Source organism: Suricata suricatta, chromosome 8, assembly GCF_006229205.1.
Source record: "Suricata suricatta isolate VVHF042 chromosome 8, meerkat_22Aug2017_6uvM2_HiC, whole genome shotgun sequence".
NCBI classification, from domain to species: domain Eukaryota; kingdom Metazoa; phylum Chordata; class Mammalia; order Carnivora; family Herpestidae; genus Suricata; species Suricata suricatta.
This window is the reverse complement of record NC_043707.1, coordinates 59802763-59830428: the sequence shown is the minus strand read 5'-3', so window position 1 is coordinate 59830428 and position 27666 is coordinate 59802763. Positions and strand designations below refer to the sequence as shown.

General features: G+C 37.5%; 1 long non-coding RNA gene and 1 pseudogene across 1 annotated transcript; both read right to left on the bottom strand.

Annotated features, from left to right (window-relative positions):
• Nucleotides 1–283: 283 nt before the first annotated feature.
• On the bottom strand, nt 284–27666 carry LOC115300102. The gene is made up of 3 exons (XR_003912503.1): nt 27592–27666; nt 17159–17291; nt 284–642 (listed from the first exon to the last, which is right to left on the bottom strand). It is a non-coding gene; the product is annotated as an uncharacterized LOC115300102 (long non-coding RNA).
• LOC115300553 lies at nt 12412–12481 on the bottom strand (annotated as a pseudogene).

Genomic DNA, 27666 nt, shown 5'->3' with positions numbered 1-27666 from the left:
TGAGAATCTTGCTTACCTATCTTGGTATGTTACAGTATCAATTACTTAACATTTCTTTTAATGACAATTCCAAAGGTCCTTGAAAAGGAGAAAGAGAGAGACAAACAGAAAGATGCAGACAGAAGGGAGAGAGGGATTGGAGGGGGTGGAGAGTGAGAGCAGGAGTGAAGGAGGAGGAGGAGGAAGAGAGAGAAGATGGAGAGAGTTGGTGACAGATTAGTTGCAAGACTCAGGCCTCTGTGGGCAAACATGACTCATGACAGATAATGAAAACACAACTTCATTACTGTCTCCCTCAGCTTTATTTCAGACATCAGTGAGAGTAATTATCTCTTGCTAGTGAATCAGAACTTGAGTATCTTCCATAACTTCTCCGCTCTTACTTAGTTATTAACATATCCTACCATCTCTTTTAAGAAACAAACCCCATCTCAATAAAAAAAAAAAAATCAGAGTTGCCAAGTGTAAGATGTTAATACAAAATGAGCTTGATTCAATACTTTCCCGTTTTCCAACTCAGGCCTTCTTCTAGTTGATATACATGATGGAAGAGATATTGTTGGCTTCTGTCTTTCTACACTTTGTGGTTTCTTCTCCTTAACAATCTTCTCATACCAGTTTTTGAGCTTGTTCTTGACCCTACTGAGGTTTGGGAGGGCAGGAGTAAGGGAACAGAAAAGGTCATAAATTGGTTCTTCTGGGCTGAGTACTTTTCAAATATGATTCTCTCTCTGGTGGGCATTTTTTTGGGTTCTTCTTGGATTCTCATTCTTGGAGACCTCCCACATTTAGGTTTGTTGACCCTTTCAGATCTATCTCTATATGGCACAGTCACACTGATGCCCTTCTACAGTCCCTAGGAATCAGATGTCTTCTAGTTTCTTGTTCCTGGGATTTCTTTGCTTGTCTAGTTGTCTCTGCCTCGCTGGGCCCACTTTGATAACATGGTAGCCCTCTCTACCAACCGACTTGCATCTCATCCACCAGAAACACTCATACAACCCTTGCACCAGCAAAAATTTAGGAGACTACCTCTTTTGCAACAAGGCCACCCTGCCACAGGTAATTCTGGCTAGCTTAGGCTTACTTCAGGCTTCAGTATTCTGTACCCATCAACAACAAAGGAAAACCTAGCTGTTCAGCTAGGTGCCATGGAAAGTCTATTCACTGTAGGAGTAAAATGAGATAACAGTAGACCACTCTTCTGTTCAGATAAGTTGGAGAAACCTCAAAGTGTAATTTCCCCAAAGAAATACTCTTCTCAAATATTTTTCCATTTTCATTCTCTCTCTCTCTCTTTCTCCTTTTTATATTTTCAAGGTAAGTGAGGTGGATCCATGACTTTGGAAACCACTTTAACTTTTTGGTGGGGACAAATTAAGTATATGGTGATCTGTCTCACATTCAATTTGGCATCAGATATAGATTATACTGATGTCTCAGTAAAAATCAAAGCAGGAGAAATCCCCCTTTACTTTAGTAACAACCTTATTTGCAGTTCAAATAAGCATTTTGAGGAAATAAGCAAGTTAAGTAATGCTAATGATTTTATTTATTATAATCTCAGAGCCTAATACAGTTCTGGATACAAAGGAAGTACCTAGCAAATGTTTGTTTAAAGAGGAAAGGGAAGAGGAGAAGCAGACAAGTCACCTCTTATAATCTGATAAATGTACCCATATTCCAAAGCCCTACATTTTCCCCTTTAGCTTCTGCCAGCTTTGACCTTGATCCAGTTTTAGCCCCCACAGTCATCTTTACTATGCTTGCATCTGCTACCTCTCCTTTGGGTGACTGGTGACCTGACTTTGGTCATCTCTCTGAGTTCACATTTGCCACACACCTGGCTTTGGGGTAAGCTTATACTCCTCTGACAATGAATCCTGACCTATCTGATTTTTATTAATCAAACAATTATTATCAAACAATTATTGAGAATCTACTGTAAGTCAGGCGTTAAGCAAGCACTAAGACTACAAAGCTTAAAAGGATATGGTCTTCATATGTTAACACAAATAACTGATGTACAGGACAGTGCCTTATGGGGGTTATCTTGCTTAATACTTACAATAATCCCATAAATAGATATTGTTTTTATCATTTACACCTTGTAGATGACAAAACAAAACACAAGAAGGTACAATAAATTGTTCAGGCTCCCATAAGAGAAAGATGGAGCTGGCAGTCCCCATCTTTGGTTGGTTCATTGGCATTTTTAACCAACATGCTATGCAACTTCATCTGCTTGGTTTTGCCTGATGTATTGAATGACTTCTGTCTGCTTCTAAGGTAGAGCTGGTGGGTCAGTGATGGGGCTGTTACTGGTGCTGGCGATATAAATGAAGCTCCTCATGAAAATTATGGAGATGTGCTATTATGTGGTGATAAAGGGCATTGGTTAAAGTTATGGCTTCAATCTTTATTAGCTGTGTCTCCTCTTTATTCTTTATTATAATTGAGGCATAAGCCTTAATTTTCTAACCTGTAAATTAAGGATAATACTGATACCCACTCAGGGCTGTAGGGAAGGTGAAACAGAATTTAACGAAGTATGTGACACTCAAAAGGCATTCAATAATTTACAGCTATTATTTTTTGAAATACATATGTATATATATTTTAAGTTTTTAAATGTTTTAGTTAATTTAGACAGAGAGAGAGAGTGTGGGCAGGGGAAAAGCAGAGAGAGGGGGAGACACAGAATCTGAAGCAGGTGCCAGGCTCAGAGCTTTCAGCACAGAACCCAATGCAGGGCTCAAACCCATGACTATGAGATCATGACCTGAGCTGAAATCAGACACTTAACTGACTGAGCAACCCAGGTGCCCTGAAATAAATGTATTTTTAAAGTATAATATATGAAAAATAGTTAAGTCTGTTCTTCTGAAAATGTCCAAGGCTTTGCTCTTAGTAGGACATTTGAAATGAGAAACTTTCATTATTTCTATTTTAGAGAAGAAGGAAATGATACAAAGAGCTGCCAGAGACCTAAGAATTTGGGGTTTTTTAAATTTATTTTTTATTAAATTTTTTAATGTTTATTTATTTTTGAGTGAAAGAGTGTGCATAGGAGAAGCAGAGAGGGAGGCAGAGAATCCAAAGCAGGCTCCACAATGTCATTGCAAAGCCTGATGAGGGGCTCAAACCCATAAACTGTGAAATCATGACTTCATCCAAAGTTGGATGCTGAACTGACCGAGTCACCTGGGTGCTCCCCAAAATTTGGTTTTTAGAAATAAGATTTCTTGCCTCTCTGTTCTTACTCTGTTTGTGGTGGCATAAGTCAATGAAAAGCAAGTTTTCAGCATTTGTGTTTCTTTTCCCAGGAAGACTTTTTCACTTTGAATTCCATATCACTAGAAGACCTGTGTAATTCACGTACTTTCTACTCAGTTTGTGACTCTAAAATGGCAAGACGCTGCATAGTGAGGCCCCTCCCCACTGGGGGACTTCAGGCCCACTGATGAAAGATAATGGCTTCTACGAAGATGTGCAAGATACACATGAGGTGTGAGGGGGAGCTCACATGGGTAGACCTTCTTTAAGTTCCTAAAAGACAGTAAGGGAGTGAATGACACAACTCTATTTCAGCTTTGAATGAAAGCCTATATTAGGCTGAGGTTCTATGTGGAGTTGGGTTTGGCTGTTGGCAATGCTGTCGCAGTTTAGCATATTTGATCTTTGGATAAAAGTTGGCTAAGTAGAACATTATGTCATCAAAATGAATAGACTGCTTTGTGACTTTGGAGGACACATAAAATATGCAAAATCATTCTCACAAAAGGAAATAAAGTACATTATATCTGTTTGGGATTACGTGAACTCCAGAAAGAAATCCATAGATTTGAATTTAAAATTATTTTCTTTAAATTAAAATCTTTCGTAGGGCACCAGTTTAAACATTAGAAAGAGAAATTAGCCTCTAAAACATGAGACAAAGCTTAATTTCTTAGATCCCTACTGTTCCACTTTATTTTGAAAGGCCCAGAGGGAGTATATTCTCAAAACATGAAAATGACCTGTAGCTGCATGGCATGGCTTCTACCGTGAGTTTCTGAGAGAGCCCACAGACTGTCAGGATGTTCTTGCTAAAGTAGAATGGAGAATTGTCTCTTCAATCTTCCGTCATTGAATAAGGAGAAATTCAGTGGGGGGAGAATTCCATTTATCTATACATAAGAAGAAGACAGTGAGGGAAACAGAAAGAGAGAGACAGACAGCCTCAGAGATGGAAATAAAAGGGAGGCTTTCTGACCAAGCAAGCCAATTAACAGCTTCTCTGTGGCCCAAATGGGAAACCACATGCAGACCTATTCTCAATTAAATGAAGTCATTTCCCACATTTGCTTATAGAAAAGAGCTAGACTCATTCATCATAATGTTTCCAGGAAGGTTGAAACTGTCCAGTCCTATTATACTGATAACACCTGGCCTAGGGCTTGGCTTATGATAGATGGACAGTAGAATTTGTTAAATGCAAAATATGAACAATCAAATTTCTCCATCTTTATGTTTTTTGGGTATAAGAAGCTAAGGTATTTTGAATTTAAATGCAAGCATGCTTCTCTCAGCTTAGGGCAGACCCTGCAATATATACGTTTTACAATTTTTGAGCCTGATAGACCACTTTAGGAAGAGCATTCATTAGAAAAGATATCCAAATAATAACAATCTTTATTGTAACCAATTATTTTGGAAAGCATTTTAACTCTTTTAAGTAGAGAATTCATTCTAGCATTTGTGTCAAAGGATATAGGCCTAACTAGATCTGAACATTGCTTGTGGGGAGACTTAGTTGCTGAGATTGATTAGTTAAGGCCATTTGAAGCAGGATCACAGAAGTTATTGTATTAGTCTATTCAGGATCCTATAAGAAAATATCATAGACTGGGTGACTTAAACAGCAGAAGTGTTTTATCACAGTTTTGGAGCCTGGAAGTCCAAGTTCAGGATCTGGCTTGGTTGAGTTCCAGTAAGAGCTCTCTTTCTGGCTTGCCATTGGTGCCTTTTTGTAGTATTCCCACATGGCAGAGAAAGAGAGGCAAGAACACTCTTCTTACAAGGTATCCTATGTAGCAGACAAAGAGACAGCATGAGTACTCTACTTACAAGGGCACTGATCTCATCACAAGGGCCCCATCCTTATGGTCTTGTCTGAACCTAATTACCTCACAAAGACTGCATTTCCAAATAATATTACATTGGGGGTTAGGATTTTTAACAAATGCATTTTGGCAGGACACAACTCAGTCCACAGCATTCGTGCTGAATTAATTGGATTTATTCTGAATTGTCTACAGTATCTTAAGCAGCTGAACAACAGAGAATAAGATCACAGTCTATGTTTCAGGAAGATAATCCTGAGTAGGAAGGATTGAAGAATAGTTACAATTAGTGATGTGGAAAGACGAGAACTGTGGATTGAGGACTTAACTGTAAATGAGATGTCACAGATTTAGAATAAGGTGCTGGCAGTGGAGAAAATAAAAAATCAGGAAGAGCACTGGGTGTTATATGGAAACCAATCTGACAAGAAACGATTTTTAAAAATAAAAAATAAAACTGCAGAAAAATATAAAAGAATAAAAAATCAAGATTTATGAAAAATGAAGAATCAACAAGTCTGGGCAACCACTTAGGTGTAGGGGATGAAGGAAAGGGAGGCACTAAAGTGCTTCTGAAATTTTGAGCCTGTGCAATATGAAGAATAGTGTGCCATTGATAGATCCAGGGAGCTTTCCAAGGAGGAACCAAAGTTTGATGTGCAGAGGATGAAGAGTTGAAGGAATATCCCATTTTCCCAGCTGGGTGGCACCTGTGTATGTATGAATCCATGTCTACATATCCACCTAAATAACAATGTGAGCTCTTAGGCAGCTGAAGTCTATTTTCAATATGAAATACCAGCTGGATTAATAATTAATTAATTAATTAAAAATTAATAAACTTGATATAACAAATATTTATTGAGCACTTTCTCTGAAAAATGGGAAACTCAAAGATTAATAATCCTTGCCATCTTTCAGCTTACAATTTAGTGAGGGAGTCATGTACTTAAATAATGTTAGTCTAAAGTAGACTGAGATATTATGGTAGAGAAATTATTGTCTGTTAAAGGTAAGTGTTCTAGGGGAAAGGAAGTTGATTTAATATTTAGAAAAACTTCTACTTGAAGGGAGTAGGGCTTGATCTAATGTTTGAAAAATGGTTGGACTCACAGAAATGAGATTATTCCAGAAAGAAGATATCACATGTGCAAAAATCCTGAGGTGAGAAAATGCAAAAGGGCATGGTTGAAAAAGAAGAGCAGAAAATTCTGATGTAAGTGTAAAAAAGGCAGAAGTGCATGGCAGGAGAAAGCATCTGTCCTAAAGGTTATGTGTTCTCAATGGGGCAGCATTACTCCAAAGCGAGGAAAAAAATAGTTCCTACTTTCAATTATTTTTTAATTTTTAATTTTATTTTATTTTTGAGAGAGAGACAGTACGAGCAGAGGAGAGGCAGAGGGAGAGGGAGACACAGAATCTGAAGCAGGCTCCAAGCTCTGAGCTGTTGACACAGAGCCCGACATGGGGCTCAAACCCATGGACTGGACTGCAGGATCATGACCTGAGCTGAAGTTGATGCTCAACCCACTGAGCCACCCAGGCACCCTAGTTCTTACTTTTTAAATATACAAAGCACAGATATACATACAATAAATAATCAGGCATACAGTGTATCTGTGGTATTGAAATTGTGTGTGGGTAATTAGAAAAAAAAATCTAAAAAGGTGAGAAACACTGATATTGATGGATTTCAGCAAAATAGTGAATTTTATGAGGCCCTCCAGAAGAGAGTAACTTGCTTTACCTGAGTTCTGGCTCTGGAGATAGAGCACTGATTTGAGGTGAGTGTGGGTATATTGGGTAAAAATACTTTAGAAACTAAAATTGGTTAATATAATTTTGGAAATTATATGTTGGGTAAATTATGCAAAAGTTGGCTTTTTCCCTGACTCATGGAAAGAATGACTTCCAAAGTAATTTTACCCTTCTCTTGGATTTTGGTGACTTGGCATTATAAGGCATATGAATTGCAGGATGCTTTCAGAGTCCATTACAGTCATTAAATAATGAAGATTCTTCAGTCTCACCAATTCCATTAAGAGTGACATCATCACTTTCTAAACCCAAAGACATAGACCTGTCCTTTGTCATATTGCAGAACAGTTTGGTGATAAATCTAAGATTGAAGGTTATTATCTTTATTCCACTAGATGCTCTCAGTTTATTAGCAAGTATTTATGAAAACACAAAATGTGTAATTATTATAAATTCCAGGCCCCATGGGAGAAAAGACTTAGAAGATTAGAAGTTATATTTACAGGTCTAATAGAGAGTTAGAGAAACAATACAGAAACTCAGAAGAATTTATGTTAAAATGAGTTTATGTAGTGATCTGATAACCTACCTTTGGTAAATAAATAGGTAAATAAATAAACCTTTTAGCTTTTTTAATAATGTGTATCTTCTTTAGGACAGTAATACTATGTTCAGTATCAAATTTCACAAAACTAATTAGGAGTCACAGAGATAAACAGGAAGAATGATGTAGACAATTTACATTAACCTTGAAAAACCAGAATCTGGCATAACTCAGGAGGAACAAAGAGTCAATAAAGATTACAATAGAAATGTGTGATAGATTATATTGCCATTGATGAATATCTACTTCATCACCACTGGCTTGGCCACATGACTTACTTCGGCCAATGAAGATGAATGGAAGTGATGTGTGTCACACCCAGGGAGAAGCTTTGAGAGCAGGTTCACACTTTTGCAAACTCCTTTTCTCTGCTGTGATGCCCACAGTATTTCAGACAGAGATGACTACTTCAGGCGAGTCCCAGAATGAGCTACAGTCAGTCCTCTATGACATGAGCCATGAGTGAGAAATGGAACTCTTATTTTGTAAGCTAATGCTATTTTGTTTGTTACTATAGCATAGCTCTGCCTAATCTGACTACTACTGAAGGCTCAGATGGCAAGGGATCAATGAGTAAATGCAATTCATGGGGTTAATGAGAAATGTGGAAAATCCTTCCCTTCAGAGAAAACCAGCTGGCAGGAACGCAATAGGAGAGGCGATGATTATAGTTGAATGGTCCTTCAGTAGGTAAGACAGTGCATTCACTGCTAGTTAGGTTTACATGTATGTTTGTGCATATATCTGCTTCAGTTAGCAGATAGAAGAATACAGCCATTTTGTGGGGGGGGGGATAAGTAATAAAGTAATGCTTCTTACTTTGTTATTTTTCAACCATGCATTGCAATTCAAAATAATTTGCCCCCCCTCAGAAAGTGGGAAGTTTCAAGGGGAAAAAAAAAAAAAGCCTAACAATTTATTTGCCTATGACCTTGAGTTAGGGTTTTGTATCATTCACTCATAGTATCTTCCAGTCCTATAACTTACTATTTGCATCTGAGCATGCATCATATTGCTTTTCTGCCTTTCAACTTTTATTATTTGAGTGTGACCACTATCACTCAAGTAGCACCTCTTCAATGTTATTGATTTATTAAAGAAAAAAAATCCATGTAAAATGATGGTGATTAATATATAATACTTTTAAAGCACTTGCTTTTGAAGAATTTCCCTTGTATTATCCTTTTTATATCCTCACAATGATCCTGTGCAGCAGGTACTATTATTACTCTGATTTATCAGTTTAAGAAACTGAGACACAGAAAGGTTAAAGTTGTTCAGCTGCACAGAGAGTGGCAGAGGATGGATTTAAGAACCTAGAAAATTGGCATTAGGATCTAGGAAGCCATTTTCCAGTCTGTTGCTAATGAGTAGGCACATTTGAGAAATTTCATGTCTTTGAGTCTCAGTTTTTCCTGTTTCCAATAAAAAGAGTTGACTAGGGGAGTCTCCCAGCTGTAAAACTCTATAAATCTCTGCATCATTAAATAGCTACATTTAAATCACCTCATGCATTATGAAAAAGAACTGTGACATATTAGAAAGGCCACAAGGTTTGGTGTGACCCAAACTGTGATGTCTGGCAAGTCTCTTAACCTTACTGAACCTGTTCCTCCTGTGTGATTGCCAGTAATACCCATTTCAGAAATTTGTTGTCATGTCTAATTGAAATAATGTATCTTGGAGTTTTTGCTAATTTTAAAGAACAATATAAATCAAAGAAATTATCACCATATAAAAGATACTATTCATCCATTCTTTAATCGAGCCACCCATCCATTCATCCATTAAATATTTATTAAATGCCATCACAAGGTTGGAGAGCAGGGTTATCTCCCTGTAAGGAGCTCATAGTCTCAGTTGGAGACAGGAGAGAGGCCATATTGTCAAGGAGCTTGGACACCATGTTAGGGAGGTGGGATTTTAACCTGTAGGAGGTGGGAATCCATGGAAGGAATTTTAAGGAGAGAGGGATGTGATTAAATTGTACTAAAACTATTAGTCTAGCAGGGCAGTGGGGAGATGGAGCAGAGGGAATGAGACAAGAGACAGAATTGGTGGCAGTAGTACAGCTTCTTCGTGTCCCCATCTGAGATATCAAGTACTGTTTGGCCATAAGTAGTCCTGAAACCACAACCATGAGAGACCCCTGAGTCTGCATGGATAACGAGGTGGGAAGAGAAAGGGACAACAGGGACAAGAGTCTGTCAGTTAGGCTGGCCGAGATCGTGTTGTTATTGGGGATTCGCCGCCACATACTCTCCACTCCACTGTCCTGTGCTAAGCTGGTACCTAGGGAAGCACCAGAGGTACTAAGAATATAATAGGCGGATATATAAACTTGATCTTACTTTGATCGTTACCTTCAGAATGGCTTTCCTTATAAGCCAATCTCCAGCAGAACTAACAAATATCAAACTGTAGAAAAATGGTTATGTTTGTGTTATGCCTTTGTTCTATTGTTTTATGGTAGAAATATCAGAAGGTGGGAAAGCCAGAGGCCGAGATAAGCCAATAATTCTTTAATTCCTAATCCTTCCCTTCCATTGACCATAGTAAATAAAAACAGACATCCAGGGTTGTCACATACGTAGATCTTTCCAAATATATAGATATACATGCACACATCTTTCCACATACATGAATCAAAATTTGTATTAGTAAATACAGAATATTATAGAATTTAATAAAGTTGCCAATTCTGGAACCAGGCTGTCTGGTTTCAAATCCTGGCTCATCTTCTTGTGGGCTGTGCAACCTGGATAAGTCATCTACTTCTCTGTGCCTCAGGTTTTTTTAAACCATAAAATGGAGGAAATTGTATTCCTCCCAGTTAAAGGTGTTTTGAAGGGTTCCATGAATAGAAAGGGTTCAGAACAAGGTCTGGACCACTGAAAGAGCCTAAATAATGTTAATTCTTATTAATTGTATTAGCCATGATTACTATTCATGCTGCTAAGGAGGCAAGTGTGCCTTTTCATGGGCCTTTCTAAAGACAGAAGTATCAAATTTAAATGTAGGGCAAGCAAGAAGTTTTGCCCTTAGCACAGAGGCAAACAGAGGCAGAGAATGGTGAGACAGATCCGGGAGGGAAGTCCAGTTCCTTTTAGAGTCACCTTGTTACTTATAGCTTCCGCATCTCAGACATTTGCAAACCGCTCTTCCCCAGCAGAACTGATTTTGGAGTTGTCTGTTCCCTGTTCTCCATCATCTCCCTGAGCCTGAGCCTGAACCCCAGCCCCTCTGACTTACAGACATACCAGCACAGACCTTCTGCTTTCCAAGTGTCAGAATTTCTGGGTGCTCGTCATCGGCTAAATGCTTTGGCACTGGACATATCTGAGTGGCCTATAAATAGAGCTGTGACTGGGTTGATGCCAATTCCTCCTGCACCAGAAATACTTAATAATCTCCTTGCAGGTGCTTTCAAACTGACTTCCTAGTAGAGCAGCAATAATCGGTACCATCACATCCTAACTTTACTCTAGGTTGCTAAGTCTTTGAACTTGGGCTGGTTTTTATCAAAATTATGAATTACTAGGGGCACCCGGGTGGGTCAGTCAGTTAAGTGTCTGACTTCAGTTCATATCATGATATCACAGTTCATGAGTTCGAGCCCCGCGTCAGGCTCTGTGCTGACAGCTCAGAGCCTAGAGCCTCTTTCAGATTCTGTGTCTCCCTCCCCCTGTGCCCCTCCCCACTCATGCTCTGTCTCTCTCTCTCACAATAAGTATTTTTAAAAAAAACACCCTATGAATTACTATATGAATGCAGTATGGATTTCCTCTACTGAATTCACGAAAATTTCAAAAAAAGCAGCAATGGAATAAACTCCCTGGTAAATTTGATTTTTAGGATCCTGTGTTGACTATCATTTTGCAATATGCGAATGTATGAAGCCAACATGTTATACACCTTAAATGAAACTTACACAATGCTATGTGTCTATTATATCTCAATAAGGCTGGAAGGAAAAAAACTTTTAAAAAACTTACAATGTCAAAAATCATCGGCAATATTAAAGTGTAGATGCCAAATTTGTAAAATTTTATGAGTTATGATGACTGCATAATTAATTTCTTAAGGTGGAAATAAGGTATAAAAGTTAATAAGGAAAATACTGAAAATGGAGCCAACATAAGAAATTTGTGGCAGGCATAATTAAAATCAATAAACATGACTAATTTTCAACTTCACTAGTGATCATATAAACATATAGAAAGTTACTCTTTTTTTTGCCTATGAAATTGGTAATGATTAAAATAGGTAATTATGACAGAGCTACCAGAAAAGCTATCTCTTACATTGTCTAAACAGTACAATACTTCATGCAGAATCTGACCATATGTTAGCAAGCGCTAGCCAAAGGTCGTAGAAGAATCTATACATTTGATTCAGTGATTTGAGCTCTAGAAATCTCCTCTATTGAATTAGGGGTTCATAAAAAGATTGTTGTACAAAAATATTTACTATAGTCTTGGTTATAATAGCAAAAAAAACCCAGTGACATCAACAACAAAATAGCAAAACAAGACAAAAACAATAGAACCTGTTAATGAGTATTTTTAATGAGTTAAAGGTGAAGAGTGATCCCACAGATTATGGTTCACTCCGACGGTAGAATTATTACCCACCACCTTTTTAAAAAGTGTTTATTTAAGTTCCAGTTGGTTAATACACAGTGTGATATTAATTTCAGGTATACAATTCAGTGATTTAACCCTTCCATACAAACCTAGGGCTCATCACAAGTGCCCTCCTTGTCCCCACCACCTATTTACCCCTCCCCCCACATACTCCCCTCTGGGAACCATCAGTTTGTTCCCTGTAGTTAAGAGTGCTTCTTGGTTTGCCTCTCTCTTCTTTCCCCTTTGCTCTTTTGCTTTGTTAAATTCCACATATAAGTTAAATCATATGGTATTTGTCTCCTCTTTCTACCTGTGCAAAAATATGGATGCTTCATGAATTTGTGTGTCATTCTTGTGCAGAGACCATGGTAATCTTCTCTGCACTGAGCACTACCCAACATATTTTTTAAATTTTTTAATTTTTTTTAAATTAATTTTGACAGAGAGAGAGAGAGAAAGACAGAATGAGCAGGGGAGGGTCAGAGAGAGAGGGAGACACAGAATCTGAAGACAGGCTCCAGGCTCTGAGCTAGCTGTCAGCACAGAGCCTCTGATGCGGGGCTCGAACCCACAAACCATGAGATCATGACCTGAGCCGAAGCCGGACACTTAACCAACTGAGCCACCCAGGCGCCCCTTATTTTTCTTTTTTTAGAATTAATTTTATTTTTTACCTAAAAAATTTTTAATGTTGTTTATTTTTGAGAGAGAGAGAGTGTGTGTGTGTGTGAGTGGGTGAGGGACAGAAAGAGAGAGAGACACAGAATCTGAAGACAGGCTCCAGGCTCTGAGCTAGCCGTCAGAAGGGCTTGAACCCAGGAATCGTGAGATCATGACCTGGGCCGAAGTCAGATGCTTAACCGACTGAGCCACCTAGGCACCCCACCCAACATATTTTTAATGGATCCATTATTAACCATGTTTGGAAATAATTTTTAATAACATGAAAAGACATGCATGTATCCAACATACTTCATTATATATATATGTGATAGACATATCAAGCTGTTATTAACCATGTTTTGGAAGAACTTTTATTACCTTAGGAATATATAAGTACATATGTCACAATACATGTAAATATGATAATACATAATTACATCATAATAAAATACTGCCTACATTTAAAAAAGTAAATCTACACATATACTATAGAAAAAGACTGGAAAGAAATAAAACCTTAACTGCATGTAATTGCTGTTTCATATAAATGATGGGGCTAAAGGACACTTAAAATAGCATGAACAGCCCCTCTGCAGAGATGTGATTTATGCAGCATTTTTTCATACTTCTCAAATTGAGCCTCACCACAATTCTGTGGGTAAGTGCAAGCAGGTATTATTTCCCCTCTTTGTAAAGAAAGGTGCCGAGGCTCAGGGCGGTGCTTGGTTTAATCAAGGTCAAAAGGCAGAACTGAAATTTGAACATGGGTCATTTGATGCCCTATCTGGAGCTGCTTTCACTAAAATAAGTTGACTCTTTAAGATCATATGGCTAGAAAATCTATAGCTATAGGGAGGTCAGGAAATGGTGAGGACTTGCAGTTATAATTCTTCAAAGTTTCACAGCTGTTAATAAATAGGAAAAGTAAAACGAAATTCTAAATAGGAAATGCAGATGAAAGTTTTCTGCAGGCTTAAAGAAAATTCTTTATTACTCACAGTGCCTTTGCATACTGACTAAGTAGTGAAGCCTTTTTCATGAGTCATCCCTGAAACTTTTGAGGGAAAGCAAGTGGGTATTATCTCAGTCTGTACAAAAGGAGACAAACTCATAAATAAGAGAAGAATACACTGGAACTCCCACACACTGAAACTGGGGATGAGGGTGAGGTAAATTTCACATTCCTGACTTCCGCATCATGAAGTGGTGTCATACTGTCATACCCCAAGCAGGGATGCTGCTGAGGGGTCCTCAGGGCTTGTTCACAAGTTGAGTATGAGCAAACACACTGCTCCCTGAGATGCACACCTCTCTACTTTAACTTAGTCCTCTTTATACTCCAGGTTGAGTTCCCAATAAAAATGGAAGCATTCTTACTCAGTAATTTTGAAATTAGGAAAATGAGCACTGGAGAAACCTTATACTCATCAGGAAGCCACAACATGTAACCTTTACTCCTCCTTCATTTGAAAAAGAAAAAAAGTATACTGTGGTTGGTACAGGAAGTCCCTGTGGGGTATCTCCTGGGTGCCAATTATTTTTATCTCTCATAACAGGTTTTATTTCATTTCCTCAATAAGTACTCATTTATATAATTTGCTCTTTCCTCTTAAAGTATTATCTATTTCATTCAAGCTCTAAAAGTTTTCCCTCAGCTTTCTGTTTATCTGGCTAGAGTGCTTTGCCTTCTGAATTTTCGAAATATTTTTCTTAATCCATCAAATCAGATTGCATAGATAGACCTCATGTTCATTATTCCTAAAATGTAAAACACTATGCTAATTTATTTTATGCTTGACTCTACCTTTGTGCTACGGCATAGTAAAGCATTCTGAACAAAGAAGATACTAGTAACTATTATTAATAGCTGATTGGGAAATATTATGACTCATCCATATTTAGAATACAGTCTAATGTCAGCGTATTTTGGCAAACATTCTTTACATTACAAAAAAGGAATGCCTTTGCTAAGTTGTTTTTTTTTTAAGTTCTGATGGCTCTTATCAACTTAGAAATCGTAACATAATGCCTTGGAAGTGGGTTTATTCATCTCTGGTCACACCTTTGCTCACCCTCTCAACCTAATGTCTTATCATTTAACCCTCCATATATGGACTCTTAACAAATGAGAACAAATTATTGGTGGGGTTATATTGCTGTACATAAAAATGTGCTAGGTAATAAAAGGTAACAAAAACATATACTCAAGAGTGTAGAGTAAGACCAGTGTTTGATGTGTCTGGAGAATGTAGGCGCATTCGTTTAGCATTTGAACAGTTCTGGGGCTTTAATATGCTATACTTAGGCAAGGAAACTAAATATACTCATCTAAATTCAAATAGCAATATAAATCAAACAGTAATCAAGGCAGTGTAAGGCATGTCAAAATATGTTCTGAAGGGGAGCTAGGTTTAGATTGGGGGAAACTGCTGTATTACGGAGTCATCAAGAAAGTTCGCAAGGAAAGTTGGTAAGAATGATTGCAGTCTGGTGTGTAATAATATCAACTTTAGATCAAGACAGGCCTGGGTTTGAATTCTGGCTTTGGGATCTTGAACAAGTTATTTTACCTCTCTGAGTTTTGGTTATCTTCTGTTAAACTGGCTTAATCAAACTTACCTTATAGATGTGTTGGAAGAATTCAATAAAATGAAATATGTAAAGCATTCAGCTTAATTCCTGGTACACAGTAAATGCTGAGCAACGGTAGCTGTTATTAATTAAACTGGAGCTTGAATGACAGGTTGTATTTCCATGGTGGGAGCTGGGATTGAGTGAGGAGGAGAGACAGGACGGAAAAATAATGGCAGAAGATCTTGCTGGTGGGGCAAAGGCCTGAGTAAGGATGAGAAGAGCTAAATATGCAGATACATTTAAGAAGAATATACATGGAGCCCACTGAAGATTTTGGAAGGCGGCGGGAAGTCACACCATTTGTACTGAACAGAAGCAGTTTGCTTCAGGTCACAAACCATTTGACCTTAGCAGGTGGCTGGGCATCTTCCTGTTGGAGGCTGAGATGCTGTCTTTTGGCAAGGTAAACATCCTATATTTATTTGGTTACTTGCTTCACAGCACTGTGGAGTGTCTTCCACATTATATAGTTCTTTTATGACACACCTGTGAGGTAGGATGAGCTGTGGATAAAAACGCCTGGCACGAACTGAACGGCCCACAGCAGGTGACTGTGCTGTGGGGATGGGCCTGGCTCTAGGCTTTCTTCTTCCGAGAGCCTCCCTGTGAAAGCCCATTTGGCCAATCATGGCTTTTCTCATTATGCATCTGCTCTGGGAGAGAGAGCCACTGAGCACGGTCAGGACTCAAGCAGGAGGTTTCCAAGTTTTCTGCAAATGACTCATGGAAATAGTTTTGCTCTCCATATATGGAATATAGATCTGTAATTATGAAAACACTTGCACATAATTTCCACAATAGCATGGTACCAATAAGCAGGTGCTTCCTGTGTTTACAAAAAGGCTCATCTCACTCCTAAAATGTTTATTTTTGTAATATCTTTCATGTTTGACTTCGCTTTTCTTTGAATCAAAGCTGTTTCTTCTTTTCCTCTGACGAATGACTGAAGTGAGCAGACATGGCAAACATCTTATGAAGTCATGTAAACTTTGGAGAACATGTGTATTCACCAAAGCCACAAAGCTAAGGTAAAAATGACCTCACTGAACTTTCCTCAGTTTTTCATGAGCAGTGAAAGGAGAACACTGGTGAAGGAAGGGCTCTCATGCAGGATTATTGAGGTGAAGGACTTGAATGGCAAGGATGCTCAGGGATCATCTAAGTGATGTTTTATTTTTACAGAAGAGAGCAGAAGCAAAGAATTTAAGAATGTGATTCTCAACCTTGGCTGCTATTGGCATCATCTGTGGAGATTTGAAAACAACTTCTTTCTCGGCTCCTTTTCCAGCGTCTCTAACGTAATGGGTTTGGTGTGTGGGTAGAACACCTAGAGTTTTAAAACCACTCCCTGCCCTTGTGATCTTCTGTGCAGCCCCCAAATTGAAAGTCACTTTTTTCCAAGCCACTTGTACTAATGAACTAATACGTCTTAATAAGATACGTCAATATGAGCAACCAACATCTGTCCGTGGGGGCCCAAACTGCTCACTCTGAGGTGAGTTCCTCGAGCCTCCCAACTTCCTCCCGTAGGGTCTTTGTTCATCTGTCTATTTGCATTGCGTTCACAGCCATGAAATTGGTCCACCATCACTAAGTTAGCAAAACCGAGTTGTCAGAAAAGGAGACACCGAAGGCCCCATTCTCAGGTGTAGCTGATGAATCTGTAATACCTACCCTAGATGTATTTGTATTTGACCCCAAAGTCCCTGCTAGAAAAAAGCCTTCATGATAACCCTGAGATAACGACTCGTAGGGTGGTTACTTACTGTCTGTGAAGAGACCATCAGATTTTCTCTATGAAGTCGATGAGCCGGCCCGTCCGGGAGAGCTTCCTGGTCTCCAGATGTAAGCGCGCGGATATGCAAGCTCCTCTGGCCATTGCATCTGAGAACAAAAGGACTGCCATTCCAGTTACAAAGGCTAGGATTCGTTCTTCCCAGTTTGGATGTTTTCTCCCTACTCCCAACCCTTCTGTAAATAGGAGAGGGCCTGAAATCAGTCCTTTTCCTGGAACAAAACTGAAGGATGCCTGGCTGTGCCTGACCAAACTATACCTCTTCATAGGGTATGAAAATCTGGAAAACGACATGAATTCTGCCAGTAACTTAACCTAAGAAATCTGCTTTGTGCTTCCACTATGTGTTTCTAGTGTTTGTCTTTACCCCTTGCTTGATTCTGTCTTTCCATAAGGTTGCATTTAAGTAATTAGGCAGTTATGAATGCTATTTTGAGTACATATTTCTTCCATAAAGCTTCACAGAAGTCTAGAAACCAATTTATTCATTGATTAAAATTCCTATTGTCATTGTATTGTCTATTTTCTTCTCCAGGATGATAGCATTTGAGTCTTCCTATAGTAGGATTATAGTTATTTGTGGAATTGTCTGTTAGAAATATCCTTTCAAGGCCACCTGGGTGGCTCAATTAGTTGAGTGTCTGGCTTCAGATCCAGTCATGATCCTGTGGTTTGTGGGTTCGAGCCCCGCATCAGGCTCTGTGTTGACAGCTAGCTCAGAGCCTGGAGCCTGTCTTCAGATTCTGTGTTTCCCTCTCTCACTGACCCTCCCTTGCTCATGCTCACTCGTTCTCTCCCTCTCTCTCTCTCTCTCAAAAATAAATAAAACATTAAAAAATATTTTTAAAAAAGAAATATTTCTTCATTATGTCACATTTAGTAAGGTATGGAAAGAGAGGAGAGAAGGGCATATAGAACAAAGAAATAAATCATGAGGACTCTAACTCTATATTTAAAAACTTTATGGCTGACTTTAAATTTTGGCCATGATTAATTAGCTTGTATAAGACTTCCCCTCCCACTAAAGGGTGTATCAGTATGGAGAAATATATAAAATAATTATTTTCAGGAAATGGCAGCAACCAATGCAAGGCTGAGATCTCGGAGCTAAGGGAAACACATGAGCTGCATCCTGCATTCACCCTGATTTCTCCCTGAATACAATTTCCAAACCACTATATGGTGGAATAGAGTCCAGACAGAAAACAGCATGTTTTTGCTATCAGAGGAAACAGACTGGTGTTTGGAGTTACCACGGTGACTGGGATTTGAGGGGTAGGATATTAGAAGAAGCTACAGAGGATCTTCAAAAATCTACACAAAAATTCACACTGGGTCTTTAGCTGACTCATAAAGCGGAGCATGTACAGAATGAGATTTCAAGAAACAGAACAGAGAAAAACTGAAGGGAGGCTGAAATATAATTAGGAATTTTAGAGGTTTCACAACTCTGTGGAGACATTAAAGTTTGGGTTAAGCTAGTGAACTCCCTAGGCTTGTTATTATCATTGACTAGAAGTTAGGATGAATGCTAGGAGTATGCTAGGAGCAAGGGTTGGACTCTAGGAGAAAGAGCAAAAGTGAAACAGACCCATCCTGACTTAGGATAACATCAAATGTGGCAGGATAAGGGTGATCCTCTAGTGATTTAATTGTCTGTCAGATAAAAACTAAATGTCCTTTAGAAGATATCCAGAGCACTTATGATATATCATTGGTAATATCCAGCATTTAATAAAAAGTTTTAGGCATGCAAATAAGTAGGTAAAGTGACAAATAATTAAGAGAAAAAACAGACCCAGATATGATATAAATATGGAATATAGTTGGTAAGGAGTTTAAAATAACCATGATTTATATGTTAAAAATAAAGGAAAATCTTGGCAAAATGAATAAAAAGATGGAATATTTCAACAGACAATTGGAATCTATTAAAAGAATATGATAGAGATCTGGGTGTGCAAAGTATAATATTTGAAAGTAAGGTCTTTATACCTAATATATGACTATTTGGTCCAGATTCTCATGGTGTTTGCATGGAATAAAATCTGATGTAAATAGAGAAACAAATAGGTATAAGGTGATTAATGACAGTGAAATATAAGAGACTGGAATTGCATATGCAAAAGAGGACATTCTTTTGTGAACTGTGCTTGATTTTGACCAAGGAGATGAGACCACTATAAAACATGATGTTCAAATGACCGGAAATACATATTTAGTCTGTGTTTTAGTTTGTTAGGGCTGCTGTAACAGAGGAACACACACTAGGCAGCCTAAGCAACAAAAATCACATGGCCTTCTCCCTATGTGTGTGTCTAGGTCCAAAATTTTTGCCGAAGTTAATTAAGTTGCTGTTGCTTCCAACCCAAAAACCTAATAATTGAAATAATTGGAACAAGAAGTAAACCTTTGAGGATTCATCATATTTGGAAATGATCAGAATGGAGCAAAATGTGGAGTTCCAGATGGACAAACCACCTGCTTCCTTGGCAGACAAGAGGAAGAAGAGCAAGGAGTCTGGAATGACTGGAAAGAATGGTAGAAATAAGAAGAAGATTGATTTTGGGGACAATCATGTAGGAGAGGCCTAACTTCAGAGTCTAGTTATTGGGCTGGATTCTAAACTAGAAGCTCTAAGATCTACTTCCATATTTAGATTCTCTGACTTGGTCACATAAAATAGCTATTATTGCATGTTGGTTTCTATTATAGTTTGATGCTATCTATGCTTATATGTATAGTTCTCAGCTGCCCTGTAAGTCAGGTCTATTTCCTTTTTTTAAATTTTTATTTATTTATTTTTGACAGACACTGAGAGAGAGACAGAGAGAGAGACAAACAGAAAAAGAGAGAGAGAAGACATACACATGCAAGCAGGGGAGGGTAGAGAGAGAGGTAGAGAGAGAATCCCAAGCTGCTGCTGATAGCACAGAGCCCCATGTGGGGTTCAAACCCACAAACCGTGAGACCATGACCTGAACTGAAATCAAGAGACAGATGCTCAACCAACAGCCACCCAGGTGCCCCAGCTCTATTTCCTTTTTAAATCATGTTTTCTGAAGTAACAATATGCCTAGAAGATGATGATCACATCCATATTCCAGCACCATAGTTATAAACTGGTGTTTAGATCTTCTATATTGGAAAATATATCTGTGTAAGTACAACTAGTAATCTTAAAAAAAAAAAAAAAAAAAACCTTGGATTTTCCTTAAACCTTGAGTTTTCTTTCTTTATGTAGTGAAGAATAACCCTTGCCCAGAAGAGGTCTGCCCTCTGCCCTGAGCTGCTGGGCAGTATTCTCTAAACCTTTGCAATGCCAGTACTGATAGGAGTTTTTGTGGGACTGGAACCTATGAAATTTTAGAGTTTTCACAGCCTCTGAATTTCCAGATAGTCTGACAGAATTTCTGGATATTTTAACAATGTTAAATATGGTAGGAACTTTGAGTCACACAGTATCAGCTTGACCCCCAGAATGCCTGGAAACTGAGGTCAGCGATGTGGGCAGCCAACCACAGAGCCCAAATAAAGGTTCTGGAAGCCAAGGCTTGGGTCAGCTTCCCTGGCTGGCTCCCTGGTTGATACTCCATGTGTATCATCATATGTTACCTCTGGAAAGGTAATGCTGTGTGTGTGGCTCCATGGGGAGAGGACAACTCAAAGCTCCGTGTTTGGAACTTTCCTAGATTCCACCCTATGTGCCTCTTTCTTCTCTTGGCTGATTTAATCTATATCTTTTAACCTAACCTAATTCTGTATCTGAAACCATAATCTTGAATATAAGGGCTTCTAGAGAGTTCTGTGGTCTAAACCACTAAACCACTAAATTTGGTCTTGGAACCCATGAGTTTGCTATTGTTCAGAAATAAGGGTTTCTGGTGGACTGCCTTCTAACTTCACACTCTTAAATAAAAAAGTAAATAATTTATAAACAATGTTTCTGTAACTGCTAGTAGTGACAATTCACCTGTGAAGATCTGCTATTTTATTTTTTGTTTCAAGTTTTTATTTAAATTCTAGTTAATTGGCATAGATGGTAAATTTGGCTTCATAGAACCTAGTGATTCATCACTTACATATAACACCCAGTGCACATTACAAGTGCCCTCCTTAATCCCCATCCGTATCTGGCCAAACCCCACCGTCAACCTCCTTCCATCAACCCTCAGTTTGTTCTCTATCGTGAATAGTCTCTTCTGGTTTGCTTCCCTCTTTCTTTCTTTTTTCCTTCCCTTATGTTTGTCTGTTGTATTGAAGAACTGCTAACTTAAATTGCTAGCATGGAAATAATGCTGATAGTTGCTCATAATACAGAAGAGGATTTGGGGTTTAAAATAACTGGCAGTTCTTCTAAGTACTGAGGTATTCATTCATTTAACAAATATTTGCTGAGCACCTTATTATATGCCTTAAAGACACGGTCCCTTCCATAGAGCTGATTCCTAGATTTTAAAGAAAATTTATAATAATGACTAACAGAAAAAATTGATTCAATTTGAACAAGGATTAGATTGTTAAAAGAGACACATACATCAAGGTCATCAAATCTATTTTGTTGTAATGGTTAAAATTGGTTAAATGGTTAAAACCCAAGTAAACATGGGCTGACTACCTAGTGCTTTTTCAGTACCCATACTGTGATAGTCACTGCAATTTTTAGCTCTTTCTCAAATGAATGCAAATGTATTTTCCAGTTCCACTTTAAGGAGCTCTACTTATTAGAAAATACTCATTTGCTATGATTCTAATTTGGCTTCCTTTTATTAAACAGAAAACTTAGAGCAATGGTGTTCAAAGACATTAACAGTATTAAATTGGAACATTATGAGTGTGGTACACTATCCCAAATACTTTCCAGTTATTATGCCACATTATCTTTACTTATAATGTAGGTATTATTTTCATTATAAAGGAAATTAACCCTTGACACAGAAATAAAACCTTGACATAGTGAATTGCAATTCAGGTTAACAAAAATATCCTCTGATTTCTTTTTGTCTTCTCCATCTCCCTAGTGCCCACATTTACACTATATTTTCCTCCTAAATTCTACCACATTCACCTCTAAGGGAACCATGGATCCAATATCAACTTCACATTTCAACCTACATAGACTTTAGCATAGGCTTTGGAGACAGACGGATCTAGATTTGAATCAACTTTCACCATTCATAAGCTTTGTGAACATGGATTCTATCCTTGCCTCTCTGAAAGTAAGAAATTGAAGGTGGAGTGAGTGGAGTGGGATGAGTATAAGGGAGCACAAAACGGAAAAACACAAAAAAATTTTTGCTACCAAAAATTTATGATTCTGAACCATAAGTCGGTCCCCAGCTTTCTTTTATTTTGTTCCTTTTTAATATATTCTATGGTGATTAATCCAAACCATTGTCACTTTCTTTTTTCCTCCTTACCTCATTTCTATAACCCTCAGTATCGGCATATTAACTTCAAATAATGCCATATGGGGAAGTGTGACATTAGAGGAAGTATATATTCAGTCTCTGTTCCTGGTTCCTGACACAGCTCCTTAAACGCTTGTAATTTCCTAAGTGATATAGATGTTAGGAGTATTTTTTTTTCTAATATTTGAGCTTTTACTCTAGTTCCTGATGCAGAGCTTCTAAATCTTTGGAATTTCCTGGGCGATAAAAAAAATGTGAATAGTCATTATTTTAGTGTAGGGCCATTAGTGACAAATTCTTTTAGTTTTCCTTTATCTGAAAATGTCTTGGTTTCCCCTTCATTTCTTTTGTTCAAATAAGGCAACTCTTAGTAGGCTCCTGAAGAGTTTTAGGATAGAGGCTACCTACCAAAAAGACCAAGCCCCGACCTCCTTTCTCCAGAAAAGGAAAATTTTAGCCCCAACCTCCATTCTCCAGAGAAGAAAAAGGATGTGGAGATTGAGTTAGTACTTAATCATGCCTACAGGATGCAACTTCCATAAATATTCCTCAACTACAAGGTTCAGGGAGTTTTGGGGTTGATGAAAACACCACATGCCAAAAGGGTGGTGTTCCTCGACTTTATAGGAACAGAAGATTTCAGGACCCTTCTGGACTTTGCTCTTTCTGCCTCTTCATCTAGCTAGTGATTTGTATACAATAAACTAGTAAGCATAACCACATGTTTTCTTGAGTTTCCTGGGTCATTTCAGCAAATTATCAAATCTGAGGGAGGCTTGTGGCAAACTCCAACTTGTAACCAAGTTGGAGAAAAGTGTAGGTATCCTGGGGACCCATTACTTGCTAGTGTTTGAAGTGAGGACAGTCTTGTGGGATTAAGCCCTTAAATTGCGGAGTCTGACACTAACTAGTGTCAGAAATAAATTAAATTATATGATACCCAGCTGATGTCCAGAAAGTTGGGAAATTGGTTGGTATGGGGAGAGAGGTGGGACAGAGAATCCACCTATTTGGTATCAGAAGTGTCAAAAAAATTCTCAACAAATTTAAGAGCATTGAAATCATCCAGACTGTATTCTCCAGCCACAACAAATTAGAAATCAGTAAGAGAAACATGACAGGAAAATATACAAACTTGGAAACTAAACAACACAATAATTCATAGATGAAGGCAGAAGTCTCAAGAGTCTCCTTTAGCTGAACTAAAGGAAAATGAAAATATAACATATCAAAATTTGTGGGCCACAACTACACAAGTGCTGAGCGGGAACCTTATAGTATGAAATGCATACCTTAGAAAAGAAGAAAAGTTTCATATTGATATTCTAATCTCCTACTTCAAGAACCCAGAAAAAGAAGAGCAAATCAAACCCAATGTAAGCAGGAAGAAAGAAATAATAAGAGCAGAAATCACTGAAATTAAAAACAGAAAAACAGAGAAAATCAATAAAATAAAGAGCTATTTTTCCAAAGATCAATAAAATTGACGAGCCTCTAGCAAGACTGACAAGCGAAAAGAGAAAAGACATAAATTATCAATACCAGTAATGATACAGAGGATGTTACTACAGACCCTGCAGACACCAAAAGGAAAATGGAGAAATACTATGACTAAATCTACACACATAAATGTGACAAAGTAGATTAAGTGGACCAATTCCTCAAGCTACCACAACTAAACTAATATGAAATACATAATTTGAATCTCTCTATAACTATTAAGGCAATTGAATTCACCAACTGAAACCTATCAAAAAAGAAATCTCAAGGTATAGGTGGTTTTACTGAAGAATTCTACCAAACTTTAAAAAACATACATCAATTCTGTACACAGACCAATATTCTTCATGAACATAGACACACAAATCCTTAATATAATATTACTCAATAGAATTCAATAAAATACAAAAAGAAGTATACACTATAACCAAGTGAGTTTCATTCTGGGAATGAAAGGCTGGCTCAATATTTAAAAATCAATCAATCTAACCTATTATATTAACAGGCCAAAGAAGGGAAAACATTTGATCATATCAATTGATGCAGAAAAAGCATTTCTTAAAATCACTATGGTGATTTTTAAAACTCTCAGAAAACTAGGAATAAAGTGGAACTTTGTCAATTTGATTTGTAAAATCTACCAAAAAAACTACGGGTAATGATGAAAGGCTGAATGCACACACCTCCATCACCACCACCACAACCACCACTTAGATCAAAAACAAGGCAGTGATAGCCTTCTTACCACTACAGTTCTGGAAGTTCTCACTAGTACATTAAGGAAAGAAAGGGAGGGAGAAAGGCATAGATACTGGAAATGAAAAAAATAAAACTGCTTGTGTTTTCAGATGACATGATTGTCTATGCAGAAAGTCTTAAAGAATCTACAAAAGGACCCCTAGTACCTACTAGTACTAATAAATGAGTTCAGCACGGTCACAGACATAAACATACAAGAATCAATTATATTTCTATATACTATTAATGAACACATAAATGCTGAAATTGAAAATACAATACCACTTACAATTGCTCAAAAAAACAAAATACTAGAATTAAATCAAGGAAAAGACTTACATGTTGAGAAGTATAAAATACTTATGAAAGAAATCAAAGGAGATCTAATAAATGAAGACATAAACATAGTCACAGATTAGAACCCTTACGCATAAAATGGTGTTATGTCTCCCCAAGCTGATATACAAGATTTAACACAATTCTTATCAAAATTCAATAAAAATTTCTTATAGATATAGACAAGATTGTTCTAAAATTTACATGGAAATACAAAGGAACTGGAATAGTTAAAATAGTTTTTAAAAATAAAGTGCGAGGAATCAGTCTGTCTGAATTCAAGAATTATAACTGTAGTAATCAAGACTGTGTGATCTTGTTGGAGGGAAAGACACACAGATCATACCAGAGAACCAAAAACCTAATAACATACAGAGTACCAAATATGCCTAATAAATTCTGACAAAGGCAGAAAAACAAATCAATGAAGGAAAGATTGCCTTTCCAACAAATTATGCTGCAGAAATTGGACACTTATGGGCAAAGGAAGGAAGGAAGAAAAAAATGGAGGGGGGGGAAGAAAGAGGGAAGGAAGGAGAGAAAGAAAAGGAAAGAAAGAAAGAAAGAAAGAAAAGAAAAAAAGAAATGTAACCTAAGCTTTACCTTATACAAAAATTAATGCAAAATAGATCATAGACTTAAGTGAAAAACAGAAAACTATAAAACTTTCAGAAAAGCCCTTATGAGAAAATCTTCAGAATCTAGGACTGGGTACAGTTCTCAGACTTGGTACCTAACAAAAAATTGATAAATCAGACTTCATCAAAATGAAACCTTTTTCTGTGTGAAAAGACCTCTTTATTACAAGCTATGGACTAGAAGAAAATATTTGCAAACCACATATCCAACAAAGGACTGGTATCTAGTAACTAGAATATATAAAAAGTTCTCAAAATTCAACAGGAAAAACAATCCAATTAGTAAGCAGGTAAAACATGAGGAGCCATTTGACTGAAGGAGATCTACAGATAACAAATAAGCAAATAATGGTGGACATCACTAGCCATTAGAGAAACACAAATTAAAACCACAATTACTTATGACCACACACCTATCAGAATGACTAAAACAAAAAAATTGTGACAATACAAATGGCAAGGATACAGAGAAACTGGATCATTCAAGCTTTGTTACTTGGAATGTAAAATGGCACAGCTCCTCTAGAAAATATTTTACCAGTTTCTTCAAACACTAAATGCAGCTACTGTACAATCCAAGGGCAATTACACTCAGGCAGACTTACGTGCACATAAAAACCTGTGCGTGGATGCTTATAGCAGTTTTATTCATAATAGCCTAAAACTGAAAATGACACATGGTACTTTGTGTACTGGAATTATACTCCTGGAGCATTTTAGTTATTTGCTTCTATGTTCTTGTACCCAACTAAAAAACGACATGTTTGAGGTCAGAAGTCTACCTGTGGGACACAGTGTGGAGAGTTAAGAAATGAAACTCTGGAGCCAGATAGATGGTCTGAATCAAACCCTGTGTGGCAGCTCACTGGCCTTGGACAAGTTATTTGATTTCTCTGTTTTTTTTTAATTTTCTCATCTGTAATAATGATAATAATAGGATACCTTCCTGCACAGCACTTGGAATTGCTCTCAGCACATAGTAAGCTCATACCACATACACCTGACTTCTGGCACCTAGTCCAGAGCCTGGCAAAGAGTGAGTGCTTTAATAAATGTTTGCTGAATGAATAAGTGAGTGAATGAATGAATCATTAAGGTTCTGAAACACTTTTCCCACAACTGTATAAATTATTGCCCCTTTTTAGCCCCATCATTAAAAATCTAATCAAGTCCCTGATCACATCTCATTAAACTAGTATAATAAACTCTGACCTAAAAAAAAGAGATAATGTTTAACATTGTTAGCCCAAATGCCTGACACAAAATACTCTATGATTATAGCCATGATGACATGGCTACAGTCTTTTGTGAATTCCTTCTCAGTTCTATTACAGGGAATTATCCTTATCTTATTCAAATAACATATAAATATAAATCTCTTAACATAACATTTAAGGCATTACAATCGGCATTAACTTAATTCTACATACAAAGAAAATGCTCAAAAAGTAATAGCTAAACTTATACTTACTAACTTTCTCACTAGATTCTTTTCCACATCCTATATTCAAATCCCACCAAATTATACTATTTCCTGAAAAAGTAATGACTCTATCTGATCTGTTCTTTCTGACAAATATTTTCACTTCAGCAAAGCCCTAGACCATCATCTGTCTCTACTCACGCCCCACCCATACACCTATCCCTCTAAATCACTCTTCAAACATTCATTTATTATTTATCTTCTTATCCCTAGGGGCGAGCACAGTGCCTGGCACATAATAATGCTCACTAATAATGTTTGTTACATCGAATTGAAGAGAGAGAATTGCTAAAGTTACCAATTTTCAAAACTCTTGAAATCTGCACTGGTTTCTTGCAAATGCAATCATTATAACTGAGTGCCATGTGAAATG